The sequence below is a fragment of the Monodelphis domestica genome, chromosome 2, assembly GCF_027887165.1.
Source record: "Monodelphis domestica isolate mMonDom1 chromosome 2, mMonDom1.pri, whole genome shotgun sequence".
NCBI lineage: Eukaryota > Metazoa > Chordata > Mammalia > Didelphimorphia > Didelphidae > Monodelphis > Monodelphis domestica.
In genome coordinates, this window is record NC_077228.1 from 48,555,946 (window position 1) to 48,583,521 (window position 27,576).

Consider the following 27,576-nt stretch of genomic DNA (forward strand, 5'->3'; position numbering starts at 1 on the left):
TGTCTCAACTGTATCTCTCTGGATCTCTTCCTCTCTGCCTCTCTGTTTCTGTATATCTCTGTCTATATTTCTGTCTGAATCTCTATATATCTGTATCTCTCTTCCTCCCTTTCCCTTTGTTTCTGTATATCTCTGTCTACATTTTGAATCTATGTATCTCTCTTCCTCTCTGTCTCAACTGGATCTCTCTGGATCTCTTCCTCTCTGCCTCTCTGTTTCTGTATATCTCTGTCTATATTTCTGTCTGAATCTCTGTATATCTGTATCTCTCTTCCTCTCTGTCTCTGTTTCTGTATATAACATTAATGTCTCTAGTTTTCTGTATATTTATACTAAAATGGGGAGATTATATATCTATGACCAAATCATTTCTATCTGTATGTCTAGATCTGGCTATAGATAGACTTATGGGTACATGTGTATATATACATATATATGCATATGTAAATCTGAATATATAAAATGTACTTTAGATATTACATAAACATATACAAATATGTCATGTCCAAATTAGCATGTGTGTATATGTGTATGTATCTATACATGTGTATACATATGGTGTACCTGTGTAGATATTTATGAACATGTGCATCTCTATATCTGTCTACCTGTCTATATATGCACATGAAGATGAGCTAAAAACAAGGAAGGAAACAGTCATGAATAGGGGAATACTGAAAGGTTTCCTAGAAGAGGGGCAGACCAGATGTATTCAATAAAGGCATAAAGGCAATCCAGCTGGCAAAGGTAGAGAGGCAATCCCTCCGACAATATGGAGGAAGGGGATGGAATAACAGGTTCGAGGACAAGCTTGTCCATCACTTTGTCTGGAAGATAGAGTCTAAGAATCAGGGCGGTGTGTACTAAGCATGACAAAGTTAGCAAGTCAATCTGTGATGGACTTTGGATGCCAATCAATCACTAAGTTAAATTAAGCACGTACCATGGATCCTGGGAAAGAAAATAGAAAAAATGGAATAGTTTCTGCTCTCAAGCTTACATTACATCAAGGGAAACAGCAAATATGTATTTATATATAGAGAGAATAAAGAAACAAATTAAGTATAAGGAATCTACTGCAAGCAGGAGGAGTCCTCATTAATAATTAGGTTATAGGGAACAGACAGGCGGCTCAGTGGAAAGAGCCAGGCCTGGAGATGGGAGGAGGTTCTGGGTCCAAATGTGGCTTCAGACATATCCTATTTATGTTACCCTGGGCAAGTCATTTAGCCCCAATTGATTAGCTTTTACCATAATCCTGCTTTAGAACCAATACTTGGTATTGATTCTAAGACAAAAGGTAAGAGTTTTTTTTAAAATGGATCAGAATGGGCTTTGTATAGAAGATATTCTTAAGACAATGTTCAAACCCTTTCCCTGTTATAATTCCTCTTTTTCTCTTAGAATACTTTCAAGGCTCTGATCCACCCTCTACAAGCGGCCTCTTCTGCTTCTTCTACCTCCCAAGGTTAATGGTACACTAGCTCCTCAGGTTCTTTCAGAGAGGAATTATCATCAAAGTCTTGTCTAATGCAGAATATCGATCTTCTCTCATAGTCATTCCGAAAGAGCCTCATATGGGTCCCCGGGCTGTCATCCCCATGGTTGATATCTCCAAAAGGGATACCTGATGGAGAATCCATGGTAAAGGAAACCTCAAATTCTTTAAAATGTAATCATTCCAGTCATGCATTTAGGAGATTCACCTAAGCCTGCATCTCCTTCAGAAGTATGCCAGAAATGCCTACAAAATCCCATTAAAAACATTTACAAGTTTTCATAATAGCAGAGCTAGCTGCTAACTACCAGCAGGGCAATGCTGATCTTCCCTTTACTTGAACCCCTTTCCTAACTTGGTTTCACTATACCTTCAATGGAAGCATAATTAACTCAATTTTGAGTAACTGGGTACAGTCCTTTTCAAGTGCTGATGAAACACAGTTCTCAGCCAACTGTCATCTCAGGGGTGTTCAAAGTACCAAAGGGGAGCAGACTTGCACTAAAAGAGTACTCTAGCTTTCAGAAGTTCTGAACTCCCTAGTGGTGGGTGATGCTCTGGGAGAGCCAGGCTCCATGTTGTCTGTCTCCTAGAGAAGACAAGTCATTTGGACTTGATATCTGGCTCCATCCCTTTGCAGCCTAAAGGGAACCATTTGATGGCTTTTAGTCTCTTTCATCACCTATTAAAATAAAGATATTGTTCCACTCCTAATATCTTTTGATAAGTCTGACTCACTGATTCCACCAGGTCAGGAGGAGGGTAAAAAAGTTCTGTCTTATTCTGAGGACACCTGTTGTACACTAAAAGACTGGTAAAAGATCTTTTGTAAAAATACCTCTCTGCCCCACCTAAGGCACACACAATTTTTTCCTGCTTGCCAATCCTAGAAAAACTTTCCATGATTAATGGCAAAGAAAGATGTTATTTCTAGTGAAATCCCCATGGATCAATGGCTGGCTTTGATGAACTCTAATAAGAAGCAATTAATTGCTGGCAGAAAGAAAAAATAATGACATGCTATTCTGATGAATTAGAGCACGATCTGCCAAACCCTATGAACAATCCTGAGCTCCATATTCTGACCACCCTCTAAACAGACCCCTGAAATTGGGTGTAAAGACCCCAAGAAATGTGGTTCTGTCCCCATCTGAAATTGTCTTTCAGGAGTATTTGTTGTGGGTAGGGTTCAGCTGCCTTGGTCCTGTTTCTCCAAGGTTACAGTCATTTGGCACCAGGTATAAGGAAGACATCCTTGCTATACTCAAAATTGTCTGTTTGGGAGTGTTTCCTTGACTTTTTCTCCTTTTACTCATGCCATCAGGCATATTCTAGATAATAACACAGTAAGTCCCCCAATGCCATAACAGAGAAAGAAAAATCTTCCCCAGCTAGTCAATTCATGCTTTTATTTCAGCCAGGGAAAACTTATCAAAGAAGTCGAGAAGCCCTAAATGCAGTAGATGTTTGATGCTCTTGGTAACCCTTATTTTGTTGCTTGGCAACACTGTCATTAAGGATGTTTCAGCATTTCCTATTAACCTCCATTTTCAGAGGTTTATAACTTCTTGGTAAAAAAAAAAATCCCTCTAGGCTAAAATTTAGTATACATGATCTTAGGCAAGCCAGGTGTCTAAGAATATATACATATATAGTATCCATTTTTAATGTATATATATTTACATGGCATATGAATTGTCAAATATAGCTAGTTTTCCTTGAAATGCATATTCTTTATAGTGTGTTATTATTATTATTATTGGTACTTTTACAAGATTCTTTTGTTAAATATACACACGACAGTCAGAACACTTGTAATATTCAATGAATAATAATAATAAAATAAAAACTTCCCCTCCCTCTTTTTTTTTTCCTCTTCACACTGGTTATCAGCTTAGCAGAGTTTGAACTTGAAGTGCACTATGGCTAGATCTTTTACAGAAACCAGTACTTAATTTCCAGGCTTAGCTTCCAATCCACTTAAATCCAGGGCAGTTTGAACTTATTGCTGTATTTATTTTGAGTTTAAATGCAACTTGTTTTTGAAGCAGGCAGATTAGTACACTGGCAGTGAAGCTCTGAATTGGTCTAACTCTTCTGGAAAGTAATTTGGAATTATGTGAGAAAAATCAAACAATATTCCATACCTTTTGACTCAGAAATTCCACTCCTCAGTTCTTACCCCTCAGATCAAGGGTTTGTCAAGGACAAAAGGAGGCCTTAGATATACCAAAATATTCATATTAATTTTTTTTCAATAGCAAAAACTAGAAACAAAGTAGATCCCCACTGATGGAAAAAGATGACTGGACAAATTGTAGTATAACAAATGAAACAGAATATTAAAATACACAAAGAAATAACAAATATGAGGAATTCAGAGGGAATAAATAGGAAGTTCTATACAAATTGATGCAGAATGAAATAAACAGAGCTAGAAGAACAATATGATCATATATTATGATAATAATGATTTCAAACATGTAAGTGAGAAGAACACTGATGCCGATCACTGAGTAACTATAATGCCCAATTTTGGTCCTAGAAAACAAATATAATCTTTCTCCTCTTAGTAGAGAAGTTTGGGGTCTATAGAGACAGAAAGCTAACTCACTGGACCATTTTATTGATTCGATCTATATTCAAGAAGATGATTGAAGTCTATGTGCTTTCCTAAGGAAGGAAATTCTCTTTTTCAAGCTAAAACCCCCATACTGGTTCAACAGTAAATAGAAAACCTTAATTATACACTCACTGACTGCTTAAACACTTCGATTCAAAATTATTCAAAGCAACCAAAAATGTCAGTTATGTGCTTCAGTGGAAAATCACACTGTCAAGATATTTGTCTTAAATAATTGCTAAATCATGCCTACCTTCAGGCTGCTGCCATACTTTTAAACTGGGTTACATCTAATTTAAGAGAAAAGAGTTAGGAAGATCTTGGCAAAGGTTCCATAATGGTAATATGGACAATAAAATCAAATATCTAGAGATGAAAGAGATGTTAGAGGTCATCCATGTCAATGTTTTTGTCTTATAGTGTGAGCTCCTGGAGAGCAAGGATTATTTTTTTCCTTTTAGAGGTGGAGATCTTTCTTTATATCCTCAATGTTATCACTGTTCTTGGCACTTATGATGTACATCAGGGATGCCTATTTGACTACCTGACCAAATTTATACAATAAATGAAAAAAAAACTTTAATTAATTTAACAACATTTTAAATGCCTAAACCTTTGACTTATCTTCAAGAAACTTGCATTTTAAAACAGAATTTTTAACCTTTTTTGTGCATGTCATGGATCTCTTTTCCAGTCTGGTAGAACCTATGGACACCATCTAAGAATACCTTTTTTAAAAATTTATAATTTATAACATTCATAAAATAAAAACATAAACATTTATAAAATAAAACACATAGGATTACAATGGAAAACATAAAGTTGCTTGGTCTTTGTCCTCTGTGTTCAAAGAGGATTAAAATGGCATCATTATGTTGTGGATCTATGTACAATGTATCCAACTCTGGATGATCACCAATATAAACTTTGAAGGGTCTACCACAGTTAGATAAAAATAATCCATGTGAACATTTGGAATGGAGATGTCTCTTAATTTGCACATCTCATGTTTCTTTTCAACAATTGCAATTCTGCTTTGCTTATAGAGCACACTATTTTCACTGATGGAAGTATGGCACTAGACAGTTCTGTACTAGTGCCTCCTTCATCTTACACTCTATAACAAAGTTCTTCAGAGAAACTTTGACAGTGTCCTTATATCACTTCTTCTGGCTTCCATGTGATCAATCATCTTGTGTGAATTTTCCATAAAACAATATTTTAGGCAAATGTGTGTTTGATGTAGAAGTAACATGGCCAGCCCAACAGAATTATACTGTCTGTAGTAGAGTTTGAATGCTTGGCAGTTCAACTCAAAAAGGACCTCATTGTCCTTTACCTTATCCTGCCAGGTAATTTTCTGAATTTTCCTAAGACAATTCAAATAGAAACATTTCATTTTCTGACATAGCACTTGCAGACTGTCCAGGTTTGACATAGATACACAATAATGATGTCAGCACAGTGGCTCTAGAGACCTTCACTTTGGTATATAATCTAATAGCTCTTGTCACTCAAATAATTAGCTAGTTCTGGTAATGAATATACCAACTTCATCATCAGTCTATATATCTCTGGAAACTATACTGCCAAGATAAGTGAATTTATCCATAGCATTCAAATTGTCTCCATGTGCCATAACCAATGGTTCCATGTATGAATAGTGGAGTGCTGGCTGGTGGATAATCTCCATTTCCCTGGTGTTAGTTATCAGGCTAAAATCATCCCAAGTAGCAGAGAATCAGTCTAGACCCAGTTGTATCTCAGCTGCAGAGCTTCATTGAGTGTAATAATCATCTGGGAACAAAAAGATGCACACCAACTATCCTCCTACTTTTCAAGTTAAATATTTTACCATTAGTGCTGTAGCTGACCTTGATGACATTTTCATTCTCATTGAAGGCATCTGACAACATCACTGAAAATATCATTCTAAAAAGCCTCTGGGCAAGCACACAGTCATGCTTCACTCCACTGGTGCCTGAGGAAGTGTGGGAGCCTGTTTTGATGAAACTGGCATACAATGCTGATGAATTTCTCTGGCCAACCAAATTTTGCCACCATCTTCCACAAGTCCTCACACTGACACTTTTAAAGGCCTTAGACTGACAAATGTTGGGTATAGACCTATGTTCTGCTACTGGAATTTCTCCTCAAATTGTTGGATAGCAAATACCATATTTACCATACCTTGGCCCTTTCTTAAGTCACATTGGCTTTCAGGGAGATGACCATTTTCCAGATAAAAGATCAACCAAGTAAGGAGGACTTTGGCAAGAATCTTGTCAGTAATGACTAAAAGAGAGAGATCCCCCCCTGTGATTGTTACAGGACAACTTATTTCTTTTTCTTTTAATTGAGATGGACAATGGAGGCATCCTTGATCTCCTGGGGATAGATTTCCTCTTTCCATATAACCAGGTATATTTTAGTTGACTTTTAAATAAGCAGTGGACCCCCTACCTTTGCTGGAATGGAATCAGTACCAGGTACTTTGCCCCAGCAGAGGAGCCTATATGTGTTCAAAACTTCAGATGGAAATTGTGCTTAAAGAAGTATAGGCTTCAACCTGAAGTATATGATCAATGCATTAGTTGATAATCTGGAGAGAGCACTATGGAAGCATTTGGCCCATCTTTCCAGAATCTAGTTCTTATCACTGATCAAGTGGCTGAGTAGTTGAGATGCACCATGTATCTTTGACTTATAAACAATCTTCAGAAGCACTGTGGATTGTTACTATTAAGGTAATACTAAATTTAATTTGCCTTTTTACTGATTCAAGAATGTGCATCTAAAGTTCTCTTACATTTTATCTTTTTAAACAACCCATTACCCTCTGTCTTAAAATCTATACTAAATATGATTTCCAAGGCAGAAGAGTGGTAAGGAATAGGCAATTAGTGTTATGCAACTTGCCCAGAGTCACACAGCGCAAAGTGTTTGAAACCAGATTTAAGATTGGGAACTCCCATCCCTAGGCCTGGCTAACTATCCACTGAGCCACATAACTGTCCCTAGGCTTTACTTTTTGTCTTTTTTTAAGGGTAATAGGTTGTGATTTAATTATTAATTATTTATTATATATTATTAATTATTTAAGGGATGTGATTTAATCAAAATTTAATTGGTCAGGGGCAGCTGGGTAGCTCAGTGGATTGAGAACCAGGCCTAGAGACGGGAGGTCCTAGGTTCAAATGTGACCTCAGCCACTTCCTAACTGTGTGACCCTGGCAAGTCGCTTGACCCCCATTGCCTAGCCCTTGCCACTCTTCTGCCTTGGAGCCAATACACAGTATTGACTCCAAGACGGAAGGTAAGGGTTGAAAAAAAAAATTAATTGGTAGTCAGGGAAAATCCCAAAATAAAATACCCAAGTCAATTTGGAAATTTTATGGTGGTTTAATTAATATAGAGGAAAGGATTTAAGAAGAAGAGAGAGGGAAAAGGTTATAAGATTTCTCTGGCCTATCCTAATTCTGGCCATACTGTTTTCTATTTTTCTCAGAATTTTTTGTCGGTTAGTTCTTCAAAAAATTTGAATCTTTGGGTTTGCCAGACATTAGATTTCTATGGTTATTTACCATTACATTTTGAATTCTTAATATATTCCATTGGTCCTCCACTCTATTTCTTAGTAACAGCTTGTTTTGATGGTTACCACTCCTATACTTTACTTTTGGTGGAGCTAAATGCCACCTTCTTAGAGACAGATGATCCATCCTGTGAAATTGTTTTTTTTTTTAATTTAGTAGCTTCTGATTTCCCCATCATTTTCATCATACTAGTCCTGAAGTTTGAGTGTTCTTTCTGGCCCAGTTAAATAAATGGAAGGTGGTACTCCAAATTTCTGAAAGTTGCCCATTCCTTTTCTACTCCACTGTTGTCAAATATGTGTTGGCTTAGCTTTCCCTCCAAGTCAGCAACAAACTGTTCATTCGGGAGAATCATTCTATTCTATTGACATTGAGTCCTTTGATAGTCCTCTTACCTTGGGGCCATAGCTTTTGTTGATTACAAATGTTTAGCTTAAAGTAGATAAATCCATGATTGGTCTAGTCCACTGCACCATATACCTCCTTCCTCATTCTCATATCCTGTATGTCTCTTCTCTTTACAAGGACATTGTCTATTAAATGCCAATGTTTACCTCAAGGATGCTTCCATGAAGCTTTATTCCCTTTAGGTAAACAGAAGACAATGTGGGTGATAAGGTTATGAGATACATAATTCTTCAGTAGTAAATGACCATTGATGTTGCTGTTCCAGGGATTCCCTGGTATGTCTGTTAGTCCGTAGTATCTTCTTTAGTTTTACAGTTAACCCAAATTACAAGTTTGTTCTCTTTTGGCACATTGATGATGAAGGTCTCCAAGTCTTCTGAAAAATTTTCTTTGACCTCATTAGATCCATCATGGTGGTCAGATATTCACTGATGATGGTGGGGGAGCACTTCACTGCCAGTAACAATCACATTGAGACATTGAGATGAGCCTGCCATCCTTTTCTTTGGGAAGATATACAAACTTATTGACTAGATTAGATTTCATCTTGAAATCTATGCCAGCTTTCCTCCTCATCATGGTGACCATTCCATATCCAGCTCCGACTATGGTAAGCTGTCTTTCATTTGACATCCTCGTTTCACTCAAGACTGAAATTTGAATGTGATGCCTGCTGAGGTTCTCTCACAATAGGAGATCTTTGTCTTTTAGGTCTATTGGACTTCATGTTTCCATAAGCACATGCACATTTCATGTACCAATCGCAAGTGGAGTCATCTTCACAAAGTTTTTGTACATTTTTGTGTGAATGTTTCTACCCCAAAGGGAGCTCTTTAACTGCTACAGGAAGCACAATTTCTGGTCACCTTTTCTAACCTCTTCCTCAAGCCAAGAGAAGAGCAATTTAGTCTTTAAGGAAAAAAAAAAACTGCTCAGAAACTAAAGAGGGATGTTGAACACATTGTTGCTTCAGTCAGCTAAGAAGATGGTAAGATGATGACCCTATGTCTGGGGTACCTATGGGCAGGATTGTGACTATAGCTCCCAGTTTATCCACAACTGCTGTTTCATCATTAGCTCATAACAATAAGACTTCAAAGTAGATCAAATGGTAAAATAGTAATATAATAAAATTGTAAAGTAGTAGCATAATTAAATAATGAAATATTAGAAATATTAGAAAAATAATAAAATACTTAAATGGTAAAATTATGTGGGTGATGGCTTCTGACATGCAAGTAAGTTGAATTTAAGTGAGTTCCACAAAGTTGTTGGCCACACTCTCTCATCAAGAGTAATCAAAGTCTGGTGGCCAGAAAAAAGATGACTGGTGATGGCTCCAGGTGCAGCAGATGACCCTTATTTTTCCATATCTGACCAAGAACGAAGTGTTCCACATTGCCTGTTTCTGCTACCTTACTGGCCCATTGAAACAAATTTTTCATATCCACCTATTCCACCCAGGAAGTCTTTATGTGTTTGGGGTAGACCTCTCCCTAACTAACTCACTGACACATTTGAGGCTTTTTAGGTTGTCTAAACATGAGTTAGCGCATCTTCTGAGAAGTATATCAGAATTTAGATCTTTGTATGTTATAACTTCTTAGAGACACAGATAAGAGTTTAGTTGCCAGGTAAGAGGTAGATAACAAAGATGGATAAGTAGCCTCATAAAGGGTTCAGCAGCTCTCAAGCCAGAGGAACTAGTCCTCCCTGAACATCTCATGCATCCAAATATGATGGAAAACAAAAGGTAGTGAATATACAGATGTCGTTTTCTCATCCAAGGCCCAGACCCTCTGAAATCAGCAATTATCAGGTCACCTTCCCTCAACAAATATACAGGAAGCTTTTCCTGAATCCCTCAAGAGCTATTACCTTCCCTCTGAAAATACCTTGTTTTATGTTTTTATTCTCTTTGCATTTGTTCCATAGATAATTATTTATGTCTTTGTTATAGTCCCTCTTAGAAGGGGTGCTCCTTTCAAAGGACTAGTGCATTTATTGCATTTGTACTCCCATCCCCTTAGAAAATGCTAGATATGCTATAGATGCTTCATAGTTAATTGAAAGCCATCCAGAGGAGTGTAATGAGAGGTCAATGACATATAATACAGAGAATACTTTCTAATAAAGAAGAAAGAACTGGTAGGTTTCAGTACTTGATACCGAGAGCATCAAATAACATTACAAAGAATAAAAGTGATTGTGTTTAAATAGAAAGAGACTTACTATGGATGGAATTTACCTGAGACATTTGTGTGTGTACAATCAGATCTAAAAGCAAAATGTATAACTGAAGGGTCAAATGGGAGGGAGCTAATCTCAAAGACTAACATTGGCATACAAGGTTGGCTGCCATGGAAGAAGAGCAAATGCCATTAGGGAACAGTATAGAAAGGAGGAATCCTATTGTTCCTAGGTTCATGTGCAGTTTGGTAGCTCCCACCTATAGCACTTCAATCACAGACCCCAAGCTAGATAAGGATGAAACTTATGTAAAATTGTTTTTCTTCATTTTTTTCTGTTTTTGCTTTTTTTTTTAGTTTGATTTTGTTTAATGGTTGTTTTTTGTTGGTTTGTTTTTAAAGGTTGTAGCAATGAGAATACATAATGCATATCAGGTATTTATATTCCGAATCATAACTGTAGCAAAATTACAGTTTTGAAGTAGCCACCAAAAGAATTTTTTGGTTTGGGGTCACCACAACATGAGGAACTGTATTGTGGGGTCACGGCATTAGAAAGGTTGAGAACCCCTGGTCTAAGAGCTAATGTGGCACTGATAAGAGACTGCTTTGGATCATGAATGAGATAAAGGTTGTTCTTAGAATTGCTGAAAAGAATTTAAGAAATGAGATTCCTTAAGAAAAAGAAAAAAAAAAGAAATGAGTCAGTGATACGAGAAATTTAAATCTACCAGTGCTTCACTTTGAAAGAGATTTGGACAAGGGAAATACCAGGTCTCCCAGGTCAGTTAAGCCTTAGTATACATGTATTTGTTGTAATCCCTCTTAGAAGAAATATTCTTTTCAAAAAAAGGGGTGATACCAAATCAGTCAAACTGATTTTCACCAGCTCACAATAATGTATAAAAAGAATAAGAACAATAAGATGTACAAATAAGAAGACAACCCTAAATTATTTAAATAAGTTATTGAAATTTTTTTAAATGGGAAATGGAAATCAGAAATGACATTGATACCGACAAAAATAATTTCCTCTAGAAGTTAAATCAGTGTATGTTAATTGCTACAACAAAGAGATATAAAATATAAAAGAACCTCAAAGGTGCCATAATTGATAAGTATTTTACTAACTTGCCAAATTGAGAGGGATGTCTTCTGAAGGAAATATTAGGCTGGAATATTAAATTATACTTAAAATCTTACAAGGAAGTATTACAAATGACCAATTTTGTCTCATAAAACATAGAGAAACAACTGAGGATAAAACTAGTTCATAGAATCTTGTCAAGATTTTCAATTAAGCAAAATCTTCCCAAGCTCATTTGAGGATGAAAATTAAAGATAACTATGAACAGTAGTAATAAAGAAAGATTTGGAAAAACTATCACAACAAAAGTCTATTCCATCAAGGATAGTGGAACAACTGTACTTCAGCCCCTAAATCATATTCCCTTGGATTCTTACAGAAAAATTAATGACATTAAAGAAAATAAATGAAATGATATTAAAGAAAATAAATACATGTGTAGTAAAAAGATTGGATCAAGTAAATATGGAAGAAGTACATGCTGAGATCAATAGAATTGCAAAGGAACTGAGGAAATTTAGAAAATTCTTTATAAAGTTTAGATATATATGAACTAAGATCATTCTCACTATGTATATTAGTAGGAAATAAGCAGATTTCCATGAATTATATTCAACAATGAACGACATCTTTACCATAATAAATGATGGAAAGATATAGAAAATATAAAATCCCATCATGCTTATTTTTTGGTAATTTTGAAAAAGTATTCCATTATGTAGTGGGGAAAGCACTGCCTTGCCATGTTCTTTTACAACGAAGAGTCCCCAATTCATATTTGGACATTATTCTTGATTCCATGGAGGATGCAACAGCAGAAAAAACCTTATTGTTCATCTGTAAAACTGTAATAATATCATAGTTTTGTGATGTTGAAATGAGATAATGCATGTAAAGTCCTACACAAATTAAAGGAGCAAGATATGAAACTATATCTTTGTAGCTTCAAATCTAGCTTTTTATTCATTATAAATTGTTACAGTATTTCTAGAACAGTATTTCTTAAATTTAGAATGTCATAGACTGGAAGTCTTTTAAAACTTATGGATCCCTTGTCAGAATAATATTTCCAAAAATCTGAAGGAAATGTAAATTTTCATTTAGAAGTTACTGAAAATAAAGATGTATTTTTTCCTCAAACAGTTCAGATATCAAAAATCTTTGCATTGGGCTCTTAAAGAGTCTATAGACCCCAAGTTAAAATCTTCTGCTTCAGATTGCTCAGAATATAACAAGTATATTAATATGGATAATAGTTTTAGCCTATCCAATGTATTAAAAAATTCTAACAAGCACTAAAGAAAATAAAACATTCAATACCCTTTGATGATTGCCAAAAATATTTTAGGGTGCTAAAGAAACAGAATTGAAGAAAAGTACTTATATTCATATTTAATGGATAAAACAGGTATGTGAATGTGTCTCTGCCCATTTTCCAATTACTATTTGCTAAAGTAGTTGGTTTTACACATTGATATATTATATAGTGATTGTAAAATCTGTTGTTCAGTAGTTTCACTCATGTCCTACTCTTTATGGTCCCATTCATGGTTTTCTTTGTAAAGATACTAGAGTGGTCTGTCATTTTCTTCTCGAGCTCCTTTTTCAGAAGAAGAAACTAGGCTAATAGGATTAAGTGACATATCCAAGGTCATACAACTATTAAATGTCTAATCTCAGATTTGAACTCAGGAAGATGAGTCTTCCTAACTCCTGGCCTGATACTCTTTCCACCATGCCACCTCATTGCCCCAAATGGAGCTGCTCTCCATTAGGTCATTTACCAACTGCTTCATTGGAATTATTATTATCTTTGCCATATTTCTTCATCTTCTGAATTCGTCTCAGTTCCTTTTGTTTATTATGGGAAGGCAATTAGTCTCCAGGAAGAAGGGTGAGGGGTAATCAACCAAAGAAATAATACTTATTAAACACCTACTTTGTACCAGACACTAAACCAGCCTCTAGGAATACTAAAGTGAGACAATGGCTATTATCAAGGAGTTTATCTTCTTAGCTTCTACTATGGGGGAATGAGTATAACTACAAAAAAAAAAGTAATTTTAAAGTCTATACATAATAAATATTCAAAGATTGGAAAAATAGAAAAGGCATAGTGAAGGAGGGGGCAATTGAGCTGAGCCTTGAAGGGAAGTAATGGTTCTAAGAGGCAGAAGTGAGAAGAACATTCTAGCAATTGGAGGAAGACTATACTAAGGCATGGATGTCAAAAATGAAATATCTTATTGCACAACAGTAAGAAGGGCAGTTTAACTGTAATATAGAATGCTTACTACATCAATACTCAATAAATGTTTATTGAATTGAATGATGGAAAGTAACGTAATCAGCCCCAAAAGCGAAAATGAAACCAGTCTGTGAAAGTCTTTAAATGCCAAACAAAAGAATTTGTATTTCATTCTCAAACTCAACCAAAGAATCATAGTCAATGTCTTGAACAAAAGAATGACATAGTTGGACCGGAGTTTTAGAAATATCAATATGGTGACCGTGGGGAGGATGGGTTAGGCAGGAGAGAACCTGAAGTTGTACAACTCTGTTAGGAGGCTTTTGCTATAGTATAGATGAGAAGGAATGACGGAATGGATTTGTCTGGTAATGGTTACAGAGAGAGGTGGTCACATGTGAAAGATATCAGAGAGATTCGACTGATCCAACTTAGCAACCATCTGAATGGGAATGGATCCTGTTAACACAATATCTGAAAAGTGCTCATGTAGCCTTTATTTAAACACCTCAAATCTCGTAGGGTCTTTGGACCTCATTTTTTTTCATGTATAACTTCTGGGATATGGAACTGATGAATTCTAAGTTTTTTCCAGCTACAAATCTCTGAATCTATAATCCTATGGATCTCCCAAGTTCCCCTTTGACAGGAGTCTAATGAATAGAAATAGCTAGCATTTTTATAGCACTTTAAGGTTTTCAAAGAACTTTACAAATATTATCACATTTTATCTTCACAACAGCCCTGGTAGGTAGATGCAATAATTATGTCCATCTTATAGATGAAAAAAAACAGAGGTAGGATAGACATTAAGTGTCTTTCACAAAGTCGCAAAGCTAAGGAAGTGTCTGAAGCTGTATTTGAACTCAGCACTAGAACTGATTTTAGGTCTTGTGTTCTATCCACTGTGTTCTTTAGTTGTTATGAATTTTTTTCTTGATGCCAAGTCTAAATCTGCCTTTCTTTGGTTTTTACATGTTGGACCTAGTTCTGACTTCTAGCATCAAGCAGATCAAGTCTAAACGCTCTTCCAAATGCTCATCCTTCAAATACTTTAACTATTTTGAAAGACTTGTGGCATGGTGCATATATGCAACCTTGTCTTATTCCTGAACTATAATCATGCTTCTCCAATTGACTCGACCATCTCAAGCTGAATGTTTTGTAGGCATCTTAAACTCAATATGTACAAAACAGCTCATTTTCTTTTCCCATAAACCTATCCCCATCCCCTTCCAAACTTCTCTATTACTTTAACGGGCACCACCACCATTCCCATTACCCAGGCTCAGTCTCAGTTTCATCTGTAATTCCTCACTCTCACCCACTCCACATATCAATTTATTGCTAAATCTTGTCATTTCTACCTTTACAACATCTCATAAAACCCATAAAACCACTGCCCTGATACTGTCCCTCATTACCTTTTGCCTGGACTACTTTTAACCACTCTCCCATCTCAATCTGTCCTCCATACAGATGTCAAAGTAATTTTTTTTTCAGTAAAGCAAATATAAGTATCCTTGGTAATGGGGAGGTGGACTTTCTGTTTGCAAGAATGTCAACAGAAACCATGAACTTTGTTTTTTCTTCTCTTATTATAGCCTCCAAGCCATTTAGATTCTCTAGCCTGGGGATCATAAGATCTTTAATTTAGAATTGGAAGGACCTTTATTTAATTTTTTTTTAGGTACAGCTGAGGAAGCTGAAGCCTAAAGAAGTTTAATGAGTTGCACAATGTCACACAGTTAAGTGTCTAAGTTGAGATTTGAAACCTCTTTTCCTGTCTTCATGGCTATTGCTAAGAAGATTAAGTTTAACTCTCCCCTGATTGTGAACATGAAATTGTAATCCCTGCCCAAGTTTAGAATTAATCACCAAAAGTGTAAACACCCTACTTAAAAGTTAAGTGGAGAAATCTGCCCATTTTTAGATTTAATCACCAAAGGTATAAACACCCCATTCACACTTGAGAGTGACCCACCTGTGCAATACTTGGTGATGAATCAGAATCAACTGACTGCCTCCTGGGCAGTCCTTTTAGACTATGATTTGTCCATGTAAAAAGTGGAGGAAGATACAGGAAGTGACACAAAAGAAAGTGTCTTTAAAAGGAATAACAACTTCCTGTGAGACACCATTTTTCATTCTTTGGAGTGGAGGCTGGTAGAGAATCTGCTGACTGGACCCAAGACCCTGTTCTTGGTGAAGCTGTTCTAAAATCTCTTCCTTTGGACTGACACCTGGTGAGTGAAAAGCTGAATCTTAACTGCTGGATTTTCTAAAAAAAAAAAAAACAACAAAAAAACTAGCCTCAGGAGAGACTTAACTCTTGAGAGAAACTTTCCTGGGTCTTCTACTTTGCTGAGGCCTAAGGACTAACTCTCCCTGCCCAGGTTGAGCCAGGGGCCTGGAGTAAATTATTTAGTACTTAAGCTAGATATCTTACCCTAACCTCTCTTTGATTTTCTTACTTCACTCTTTTTATATTTTGTAAATAAATTGTAAATAAATTTCTTTGGAATTACTATAAATTCCTGGTGACCCTATTTTAAACATAATACAGTCCAACCTTTAAATAAGCCCCTTTTTCTCCCTTACCTTGCCCTGTGAACTAGTTACCTGGTGTTCAATGACTAAAGTTGGAAATAGCAAATGGAATATAGTAGATGTATTTATTCCAGTTTCAAACAGATTAAACAAAAATTGCAGACTGTGGAGCACATTGCTTTTACCCTGTCTTACAGATGAAGTCAGTGGAATCCATTTAAAACTAAGGTCTAAGAACCTTCTATGAGGAAAGGCTATTTTTGAGGTCTCCACAGGTGCCATTCTTTAAGATAGTAGTCAGGGTGTGCCTGCAACACAAAACAACAACATATCTAGAAATCTGACTATACCTGGCTCATATTGGCTCATCAGAGCCAATTTATTCTAACAGATCTGTAACACTTCTTCAAAGGAGGAGCGTCACGACTGCCTTAGAAACAATGAGCAGATGGCAACTAAAGAGGCAGAGCATAAAAGCAATGGCAGCACCAACCTTTGACAGGATTTCATCTAAATGGGAGAAGTAGCAGGAGAGCAGAAAGGAAGTCCCTGGACCATGAAAAAGAACTTTGGAAGGGGCTTAACAGGAAGCAGTGAGGCACAGAGCTACCATATGGAAGAGCAGACCTAGACTTGGCTCTCCATTATTCCTGAGATATGTGGACCAGAGAGGTGCCAAAGGAACATGGAACTTGAAAGGTAGGGTGGGTTGAACATCATCTCTCCTACTTATACCCTGATACATAGATACATACAGGAGTTAGGAATGGAACCAGAGATTTATTAGATTGTGTAGGAATATTGAATTCTTCAAGGTAGAAGTACAGTGGAAAGAGTAATGGATTTGGAGTCAGAGGCTCATCAGATTTGCTGCTTACTACTTGTAGGATGTTGAACAAGTATAACAAATAGAAAAGGGTCTCATATGAGTAATAATCATTTATTAATAAATTGAGAGAGAGATAAAGAGACAGAGAGAGAGAGTGAGAGAGAGAGAGAGAGAGAGGGAGAGCGAGAGAGAGACAGAGACAGAGAGAGAGAGTGAGAATGAGAGAGAGAGGGAGAGAGAGACAGACAGAGACAGAGAGAGAGATAAAGAGACAGAGAGAGAGAGAGTGAGAATGAGAGAGAGAGGGAGAGTGAGAGAGAGACAGACAAGAGACAGAGAGAGAGAGAGATAAAGAGACAGAGAGAGAGAGAGTGAGAATGAGAGAGAAACAGAGAGTCAGAGAGAGACAGAGACACAAAGAGAGGGGTAAAGAGACAGACAGAGAGAGAGAGGTGGGGGAGAGCGAGAGAGAGAGGAATCAACCCCAAAAGAACGGATTCTTCTTCATTTGGCTGACTAAGGTCCTTTCCACCACAGAATTTGCCATAGATCAAGCTCAGAAGTCAAAAAGAGAGCCCCAGTTTGATCCCCCCAAGTTTAAAAGTCTCTCCCAGCCCACCTGCTTTCATACATCATGCCAGTGTGGTGACATTCCACTGACTCTTCCCTGCTTTAAGGATGCCCACTGGACACAGACTCTGCCACATTGTCACCCAGCTCAACTGCTGAGTCTCATGCTGTCTCCAGGGGTTGCCAAGGCTTAGATTCTGTCCTCGTGATCAAGTTCCCCTAAATAACTTCCTTCTTTACTAAATGTGTTTACAAGACATGCATGAGATATTTATCCTTTACTCTATACATGGTGTAGGTGTTTTTCCTGCCTCTGATTTGTGGTGATTGAATCAGGAATATTGGGATGCAGGATGAGAGGGCATGACAAAACACTTACTGGTGAAAATTTTGTATGACTATGTAAATGCTTAATTAGAACTTAATTAAAACTTTTTTTCCCCAGACTGAGGCCAAGTATTCAATGAGAAGCAAACCAAACTAGGCCCAACAAGCACAGTTGGCCCAATTCTGCAGAGGCTGTATTAAGAATGCATAAGGGATTGGATTTCCAGATGTGCACCCCCCTTCTTTTCCCATTCTGAAGCTCAACAATATCAATAAGCCTTGTTAATTGATCACACTGAGTGTTCCCTTCCCATTCAATTTGGCCTTGGTTAAATGGAAATTGGAATTCCAAGCAGTACATCTGAATAAAATGTTAGGGCTTTGTTTAGTTTTACCAACCAGATCTAAAATTTTATCTGTGTATGATGGTCTGGGTGAGTAATATAAATGGCACCTGATCTATGATTTATTGTTTTAGAGAGTTGTCTGGTTCACTGAGAGGTGAACTGACTTATTTGTTTCACAGAGGCTGTAGGGATCAGAGGTGGGTCTTGAATTTAGCTCTTCTTGAATGAGAGGTCAGCTCTCTGTCCACTAATCAACAATGTTTCTGAACAATCCAAAGTTATAACTAAGGAGCAACACACTCAACTATGTAAAAGGATAAATGTCAAAGTGAATAAATGCTCCAACACTTGAGTTCAGGATAGTCTGGGAGTAAATCTTGGTTTTGAGGCATACTTGGTGTATGACCACAGGCAAGTTGCTTTACCTTAAAGATTATACATAAATGGGTTACTAATCTGCATCAGCAAAGATAATATGCTCATCAGAAGTTTCCTAATACTGATGAAATCATAGTCCCACACCATAAATATTTTGCCATGTGAATAATATAGTTCAGTGATGGTGAATCTTTTAGAGACTGAGTGCCCAAACTGCAACCCTCATAATGCATGTGAGCCTCCCCCCTTACCCCAGAGAAGGGAGGAGGAAGTACTCCCATTGGGCTTCTGGGCAGAGGGGCTAATGAAGTGAAAAATGTTCATAGGCTGGTGGAGAAAGGGAAAGGAGTAACCTGGCCCTGGCCAGAGTTGCTCCGGCTTTCTAGTAACAAACTTTGGTGAATACTGTGCTAGGGCAGTGGCACATGTGCCCACAGAGAGGGCTCTGAGTGCCTCCTCTGGCACACTTGCCATAAGTTCATCACCATGGGTCTAGTTAATTAAATCCACTAAGGAACAGAGACCAATGCAAAAGTGGGACAATCCTTGCCCTCAAATAACTTACATTCTAAGCTAAGATATAACATATTCACAAATAAATGTTTGGAGCATATATTGAGAATAAATACCAACTAATATGGGTAAGATAAAAATTGAAGGATTAAGACCAGTCCTTGCTTACACCAACTCAATACTCTGAATAATTGTTTCTATTTTGCCTTTTGTATTTGAGTAAAAAGTAATTCCCTCAGTGATGCTTCAAAACCTCAGTAGATTTGAGGTGTCCCTTAAAGTTTCAGGCAGGGACCCAGCACTTCCATCAATCACCACAGTAAGATGTCAGCACCATTTTTCCTGGTTAAAAGGAATTATCCTAGTCCAATCACACACAGCTCTTCCCATTTTAAGAGACTGGAGTTTAGCTCCTTAATACTTATTACCCTATCTGGAAATCCATTTCTCTTTCTGCTGTCTCTAAAGGAAGGCTTACTTTAATAATGCTCAATAAATTAGGCCTCTATAGGCTTGGCTTTATCCCACCCAGCCTGAATTTCTCTGCCTTTTTCTTCCTCAGCAGAAAAAAAAAAAGTCTGCTTACATTCTCTGATTTGAAATGTTAATTAAGGTGGGCTTGGCCTCAGGTTACAGACTATATCCCTTTTTACATGCAAAGGGGATATGCTAACTAGGTTACTTGCAAGCCTGGGAGAAGGGGGAGAGAAGACTAGAAGACAACAGAAGTCTTGAAGGACCAGGGGATCCCTTCTACTATTCCTGTCTCCCAGCTATCAAGCGGTAAGACTTTGTTGACTGAATTTGGTTAGCTAGTACACAGGGCCAAAAGACTCTGGTGCCATTCATTTCCTTTAGTTATTTTTGAAATTGATCTTTAAAAATAAAATAAACAGATAGGGGAAGGGAGACATGGACTCTAGTGGTTGGGCCAAACTGGTTTTGTATAAAAATCTATGTTCCTTCCCTCCCCACTCCCCACCCCAAAGCAAGCAAGGCTGATTACAACTTAAAATCTTCTTGGAGGGCTGGTGAAGCCTGTCTCCAAGTCTTAAGGGGATTTGGATGGAAATGAACTTCACATCTTCTGGGCCTCCCCAGCCTCTCTCCCAGTACTGCCTTTGTTAAAGCTAAAGAGAAAGGTAGACAGGGGTTTTTATTTTTCCCCTTCTATCAATATTCTACTAAGGCAGGGCAAAATCTACATTTGAAAGCAAGGACACAGTAAATGTTAACTTGAAATCATTTAAGATCCCTGGCAGAGAAATGAATGAATATTATTGTGTTTTTAAAAAATTCACTAAATTAGCCCCCAGAGATAGGAATTGCAAAATAAATGCAAAAGTTACACCTTTAATTACTGTTCCAAAACCTGAGAGATGTTTGAAATATTTGTTTGTCTAATTCCCTTTCATAGTCATTATGGGAAGTATTCTTCAACTCTTTTGATTAGCATCTTGTAGAGGGGTAAAAAAAAAAAAGAAGTGAGTTGTTATTCTTCTTGAGATGGAAAAGTTCTTGGGAATGTTCATTAGTATGGACGCTTTTCCCCTGTTGAACTGTTGGGACAGTCACTGAAAGGAGAGGAAAGCATTTAGTAAAGAAACATTTTCTCCCAAAGTTTAGCCTTAAACAATTTCTTTCATTCCACCTCGCCCCACCACTAACCCCAGATCCCTTTTTCTAACAGTTCTTTCTTCTTCTTTACATTCCTTTTGGGAACCCATTGTCTGTGCCCTTTTTTGCTGTCTGACGCCCACTGAAGTGTAGCCTGGTATGCAGTGGTCAGCCATGTATTTCACCTTGTTACTACATATATGGAAAAATGCTTGCTGCTCTTTCATGCTAAGGATGTCTTAGGATTTGAATGACTGATGCAGTAGCAGCCAGTACCAAAGTTAGCACAAAAGGAAGAAAGCTAAAATACTTAAGAAGAGCCTCAACTTGTCCCAGTGTATTTTCCCTCATTGAAGATAAGGCTGGCAGAAACTGATGTCCATTAGAGAGGAGGGTTAGCCTGCATTTCCTAAACCAGCAGCACCTGCCTCACTGCCCAGGAGCCCATGGATGCTGATCTTAAAAGGCCATCCAGTTGAAATTGACAATTTTGTCCCACAACCAAGAAAGTGCTGGAGATTCCAAGAACTGGTCAACTCTCTTCTTTTGAAGAAAAAGTTAGCAATATTTGGAGTTCAGGGAATATTTGAGATTTTTGGGTGGTGTGTGTATATAGATATTATATTTATTATATCGTATCGTATCGTATCGTATCATATAGTATAATATAATATAATATAACATAATATAATATAATAAATGTTATATTTTTTATTATTTTATGTTATGTTATGTTATGTTATATTATATTATATTATATTATGTTATGTTATGTTATGTTATATTATATTATATTATATTATATTATATTATATTATATTATATTATATTATATTATATTATATATTATGATTTTACTGAGGTTGAGATTCCTTATCGGACATAGCTTCTTAAGCAGATTTCTTTAACTGATGATTTGATGATTTTTATTTCATTTTATTCTTTGGTTCCTAGAGTCAGTATGAATCTTGTTCTTTGTGAAGTGGAAACAGTTGTTAATGACATGCAACTCTGTATTTTCAGAGAATCTAAATGGACTGTTTAGCTTCAGCCTATAGGTTTGAAACCAAGAACAGCTATTTAGGGCTTTCTCTTAATTTTCTTGAGAAGTAAGGCATAGTATATTTAAAAGGATGAAAATAAATAAGAATCTAAAACAATGGTCTTTAACCAAATATTTAACCCTAACCCTGGAAATAATTTCCTTGACCCTGTCTTGTACAAAATATTGTAATCATTGAATACATGTACCAAACTGTAAAGTTAGCCAAGATCAGCAGATATAGGCATATCAAAGACCAAAAAAAGTAATATATGACTAAAAAAGACATTATATTTATATATAGATACATACATATATATATATCTGTATGTTTAAGCATAATTAAATCCTTAAGCCCTTATTCCTTTCCCTTCCAAAACAATAAACTAGATTTTTATGTTTTTCCCTCTTGTGTTTCCCTTATCCAAAATCGTATCTTAACAATATCCAAGACCAAAAAAATCACATGAAGATATATAGGTGTCTTTCTTTTATATATGTTTATATAAAACCCAAAAAGTCATATAATACATACAAATGTACATATATATGTATACATGCATTTAGAGAATATATACAGTATAGGTATATACACACATACAAACATATATACATGCAGAAATACAAGTTTATTTCTGCATGTATATATGACTTTTTGTTCTTGGCTATAACCACACATCTATACACACATGACTGTGCACACACAAATATGTTATGACGTGACTTTAATTTTGGCCAACTTTATGTACACGCACATGTATTTATTAATATGTGAATTAAAAGCAGGAAATATCAGAATCGCTGTCTTGCCCATGCTGGATGATAGAGAGAAGGCCAGTGGAAAAGTAGGCTATATCATCAGAATGCATGAGCTTATTTAAGCCTCAGTGGGCTCCTCTAGCTTGTTAGACTATCACTTTTCCAGTTCCTAGTAATAATGATATAGCCTGGCCATTCCACTTCACAAAATATTTAAATAAAGTTTCTTCAAGCTCAAATGAGATGCAGCTTATTTACATTTTTATTTGATGAAGCCCATTCCTGCTATCTTTGTTCTTAATTTGGTCTCAAAAGAATTAGCAGTAAGAGGAAAAATAGTCTGTAAATATGTATGAAATCAAATATAGAGGGTAAACTAAAAGGTATTGACTGCCAGCAGTGCCTAGCTGCAGGAGGCAAAATTTCCCTCCTAGTTTTCTTCTTGGCTGGAAACACATTGCCTTCCATCTAGATTATTTAATCCTCAAAATGCACATCAAAGCTTCTCATCAGGTGGTGTATGTCTTTATAGGCAGCTGAATGTCAAAGATCTAGCTTAAAGATTTTTGAAAAATGTAAAACATAATAGATCCCAGATAATAACACAGCAGCAAAGCCCTTGCACTCCTCCCTCTCCCCCTGACCCCCTGGAATGTACCAGCATGGGCAAGTTGTGCCTAGTCTCTGGGGCAAAGAAGAGAAGCCCAGTTTGATACCCGGGACCTTGTGTCATCCATTCCATCAGCTTGCAAAGAGAATGATGAAGTCAGGTTTCTGGTCTAATATTAGCTGATTTAACAATCCTATTCTTGCCTTACACCTGTGGCTGCAGGGAACAACAGGCAATACAGTCTGTCTTGCTCAATTAGAGAGTGAAAAGTTAACTCCTAATATGTTTCAGGTTTTTTCTGCATTTAAATACTTATTTTCTTGTAATGATCATATCAACTTTACATGAGATTAGTTTGAAAAGTTCTTGGCCACACTGAGTTTGCATTTCAGAGGTTGGGTTTTGCATCAGGAAGAATGGGTACAGTGTATGGGGGGAGAACTCCAAGCATTCAAGATACACCTTAGCCAAAGGACCTGCTGGTTTAGGAGGGCACTTGCAGTGGCTGGAAGAACTGCCTGCAGTAGTTTCAAGTTGGACCCAGTCAAAAGGGGGATTTGGGGAGGCTTTAATTCTTTTTGTTGAAATCTCAGCTGACTGAGAACTCTAAGGTTTGGGGCTTTTACTGGAAGGAGTCCTAAGAGTCAACCAGTAGCTCTCTCCCCCTGAAATCAAGACCTGCCTTTCCTTCTGTTCAGTTTTGAATCATCCTCCCAGTTTGCAGCTTACTCACAGCATCCTTTACTGAGCTTCAAGAAGTGGGGAAGAAGAATTTAGTCTCCCAGGACCCCCTGCCTCCAAGTACCTCCCCTTGATTAATTATGCAACTCAAATCCCTTACTATAATCTGCCTGGCAACAAGACACTTTCCATCTCTCTCTGGGGACAAATCATTACCTTGTATTAATTCAAGACTCCTAGTGATCTGGGATAGCATCAGCTCATGCCGTGATCATATTGTAATGCGTTATTTAATTCAGTAAAGTATTTGGGGCATGTATTTAGTCAGAAAGGCAGTGAATAAATAAAGATGTATTTAGAATCAGAGACCTAGAGTCCTAAGGGAGCTTACAGGTCCCCATAGCCAACTCTGTCATTTTATAAATGTGGAAACAAAAACTAGAGACATTAAGCATCTTGCCCAAGGTCACTGGGGGTAGTAAGTGGCATTGCCAGAATTTGATCCCAGATCATAATTAGAGATGTCAAATACATGGCCGGAACACTCTCCAGTGCTACCAGAGCCAAATCAAAGTGTATTTGGGGAATATTTAACAAAAGAAATTAGGATAGAATAAATTCTAAATAATGCTAATTTATGCTTTTCTAAGGCAATATGTATAGTGAAGGAATCCTTGTATGGCTTAGTACTGATGCCCTTTCTATTTGACTTTGACAACACTGTCAGAGATCACTTTAGTTACCTCATGTCCCGGACCAACTAGATCCGCCCTGCTGATTTTTTAAAAAAGAGGAAACCGAGTCCCAGAGAAATCAAACAACTTGCCTAAGATCACATAGGTATTAGGAAGGATTTATCACTTCAAAACCAGTATTCTTTCCATTGTATCCCACTGCTTCTCCTCTGCAGATTGCAAAATGTGCATTCTTTCAACAGTAAGAAATTATTTGTATTGCATGGGAAAGGCGGCAAGTTATATCCCTGGTACCAGTGCCCATGAGCACAATTACCAAAGCCCTGCCAAATTCCTTCATGTTTCAGATTGTTCTTCCTTCCATAATTGGGCAACTCAATTGCATTGGAGCACATCAAGGTTGGGGGGGAAGGGGGACAGTTTAACTTTGTATTTTTGAAGATCCCCAATGAATGACAGTCCCATCATAATCCATAGGAAAAGTTGCTTCCGCATACACTGCACGCTTTGAAACATTCTTACAAGACAGACAGGGGAAAGAAGAATGGCTGGGCAACCTCATGCATGATCGACAGGTACTTTCTCACCCCAGTGGCAATTTGCATCTGGGCCCAGCTTGAAAATGTTGTCCGTTGTGCGCACACAGCTTCTCGTCTTGTAAAGACTCCTCACTCGGTTGGAGGGCTCAGAAAGATATTCTTCTTACAGAATCTCTTCCACATTCTCCAATTCCTTGGGGGCACATTCTGGCGGTAGATGGGAGCGGAGGACTGTCTTCTGGGGCCGGCGCTTTCTGTGAGATTGGACCCCGTAGAAATGGCCATGAGCGGGACTTTTCTCTTTGGGGATTTGCCCTTTTTTCATTTGGTTGGAGATTGAGACCGAGCTTTGTTACAGAGAATTATCCTGTGGCAGTGGGCTGGGGAGATAAGTCTTTGTTGAGACATAAAACACATACAGAAGAAAGTGTGAAAAATTGACATGACAAGGTTTCTAGGCTGCTGTTCCTTAAGCTCAGTCATATGTTCGGCTAGACAGAGGCAGGAGTGGAGGGACTGGGCGGCTTGTTGCTGTGGAATGAAATGAAATTTGTATTCAGCATGCCAACACAGGGAAACCTTTGCCAGGTACTCTCCTATTTTATCTTAGGTATGAGCCTGGCCCCCAGTCCTCATCATCTCACTGCCTGGCACACAACCCCAAGGACCACTATCATTTTAAATGTTCATACATCTCCTGTCTGTTTATCCATTGGGACGATAGGGAATTGAGGTAGATTCAGTACTGCTTCGGTGTCCAATGAGTCAAGCTTCATCCTTTGTTAGAATAGCCTCCTACAGTCTTTAACCTGTGTGGCTAACTGACATCAAGGGCACTTCACCATGTGGAACCAAGATGCCATTGAAGTCTTAACTTTAATATAAGAAGTGCCTGTACCTTTGTCTATTAGTCCGAGAAGTCGATATTCCCTTCTGCTTCCATGGGAGTGGCATCTCTTTAAGTCCCAACGTTTTAAGATGTTTTAAGAATTGCCCAGCAACTTAAAATCTACATGAAATGGATTCAGTCGCATTGCTTCTTGGGTTAAATACTTAAAAACCAGTAGTAACTTTTTCTGTGTATCCCATTGTGTGTATTTGTGAGATTAGGGGAGGGAGGAGTTGCATATGGTTTTGTTGTTTGATATTTTGGTCAAGATTATCATAATGCTCAGTATATATGGTTTTATTTGAATACCTTCAAGAACACTGTAATATTTAATAGAGAGGATGATGTTAATCCCTGTATTAGAGTTCATTTACCTCACAATCTAGTTCCCTAGAGCATTGTAGAACTACTCTTCACTCACCTGAACATGTTTTGTTTTTATTCATTTACTCAATTTAAATAGCACTCTTTTCCTCTCATTTCTCAAAGTGTGGGGCAGCAGAGGGAGGAACAAAGAACAGTTCAGGGAAATAAGGCAGACTTGCTCAAAGGAAGAATGAATTCCTCAAAATAGAGCTGTTTAATAAGACTATGGGGCTTCCTCAGAAAATAGTGAATTTCTTGTCATTAGAAGTATTGAAGTAAAGGTTGAATAAATAGCTTTGGAGAATGGTATAGAAAACACTCATATTTCAATTAATGAATTGAATTTGATGACTTCTAAAGATGTTTCCAGATATGTAATTCTTGGATTCTCTGATGTGCTTTTTTAAAAATATAGTGAGACTTTTTTCCAACTAATATAATAGAAAATCTTAAATGAAAACAAATTAAAAGCATTTTATTATTAGAATCGTAACAAATGTTCTTGGACTCCACATACCTTCTTGTTAAAGTTATTTGCAATTCCATTGCCTAGGTTTTTTTTTTCCAAAGTCCAAAAATAAAGACTAACCCCCCCCCCCCAAACAAACAAACAAACAAACAAACTCACATTTAGGAAAACTTGGCAATACTAAGCACTTTTAAAAAAAGTTGATTGGTTAATTGATTGATTGATGAATGCTATTTGCCTTTAAAATAAACATTAAATAAGTAACATCCTTTTAGAATGAAAGAAAAAATATGAAATATCCACTAAAGAGATTTTTTTTCAGTGATATTCAAGGCAGTCATTTCAAGGACTGCTGATGATGGGACATTGCTTCACCTGATCCTAACCTGATAGAGTTGGTCACCGTTCCATGACTAGGAGGTAGTTTTCAAGAATTGTATAGCTGATAGACTCAGTATTTCGTTAGGGGAGTACTCTGAGGATACATAATCCTTCATCAAATTGGTGAAGTCTTCCCACCCTGGCAATCATTCTTTGTTAAATTTTGAGATATAATTTCTAAATCGCCTTACCTTTAAATTCTATCCAATTATAATTAATCATTTTTAATAAATAAAGAATTGACTTAAGGCCTAACATATTTATTCTGAGATTTAGAATTTTTGTGTCATTTATGCTCTTCCTTAGAGGTGTTCTTTTGTTAAAGTCACCTTTTTGTAGTAGAGAAATATTTCAGATATTTAAAG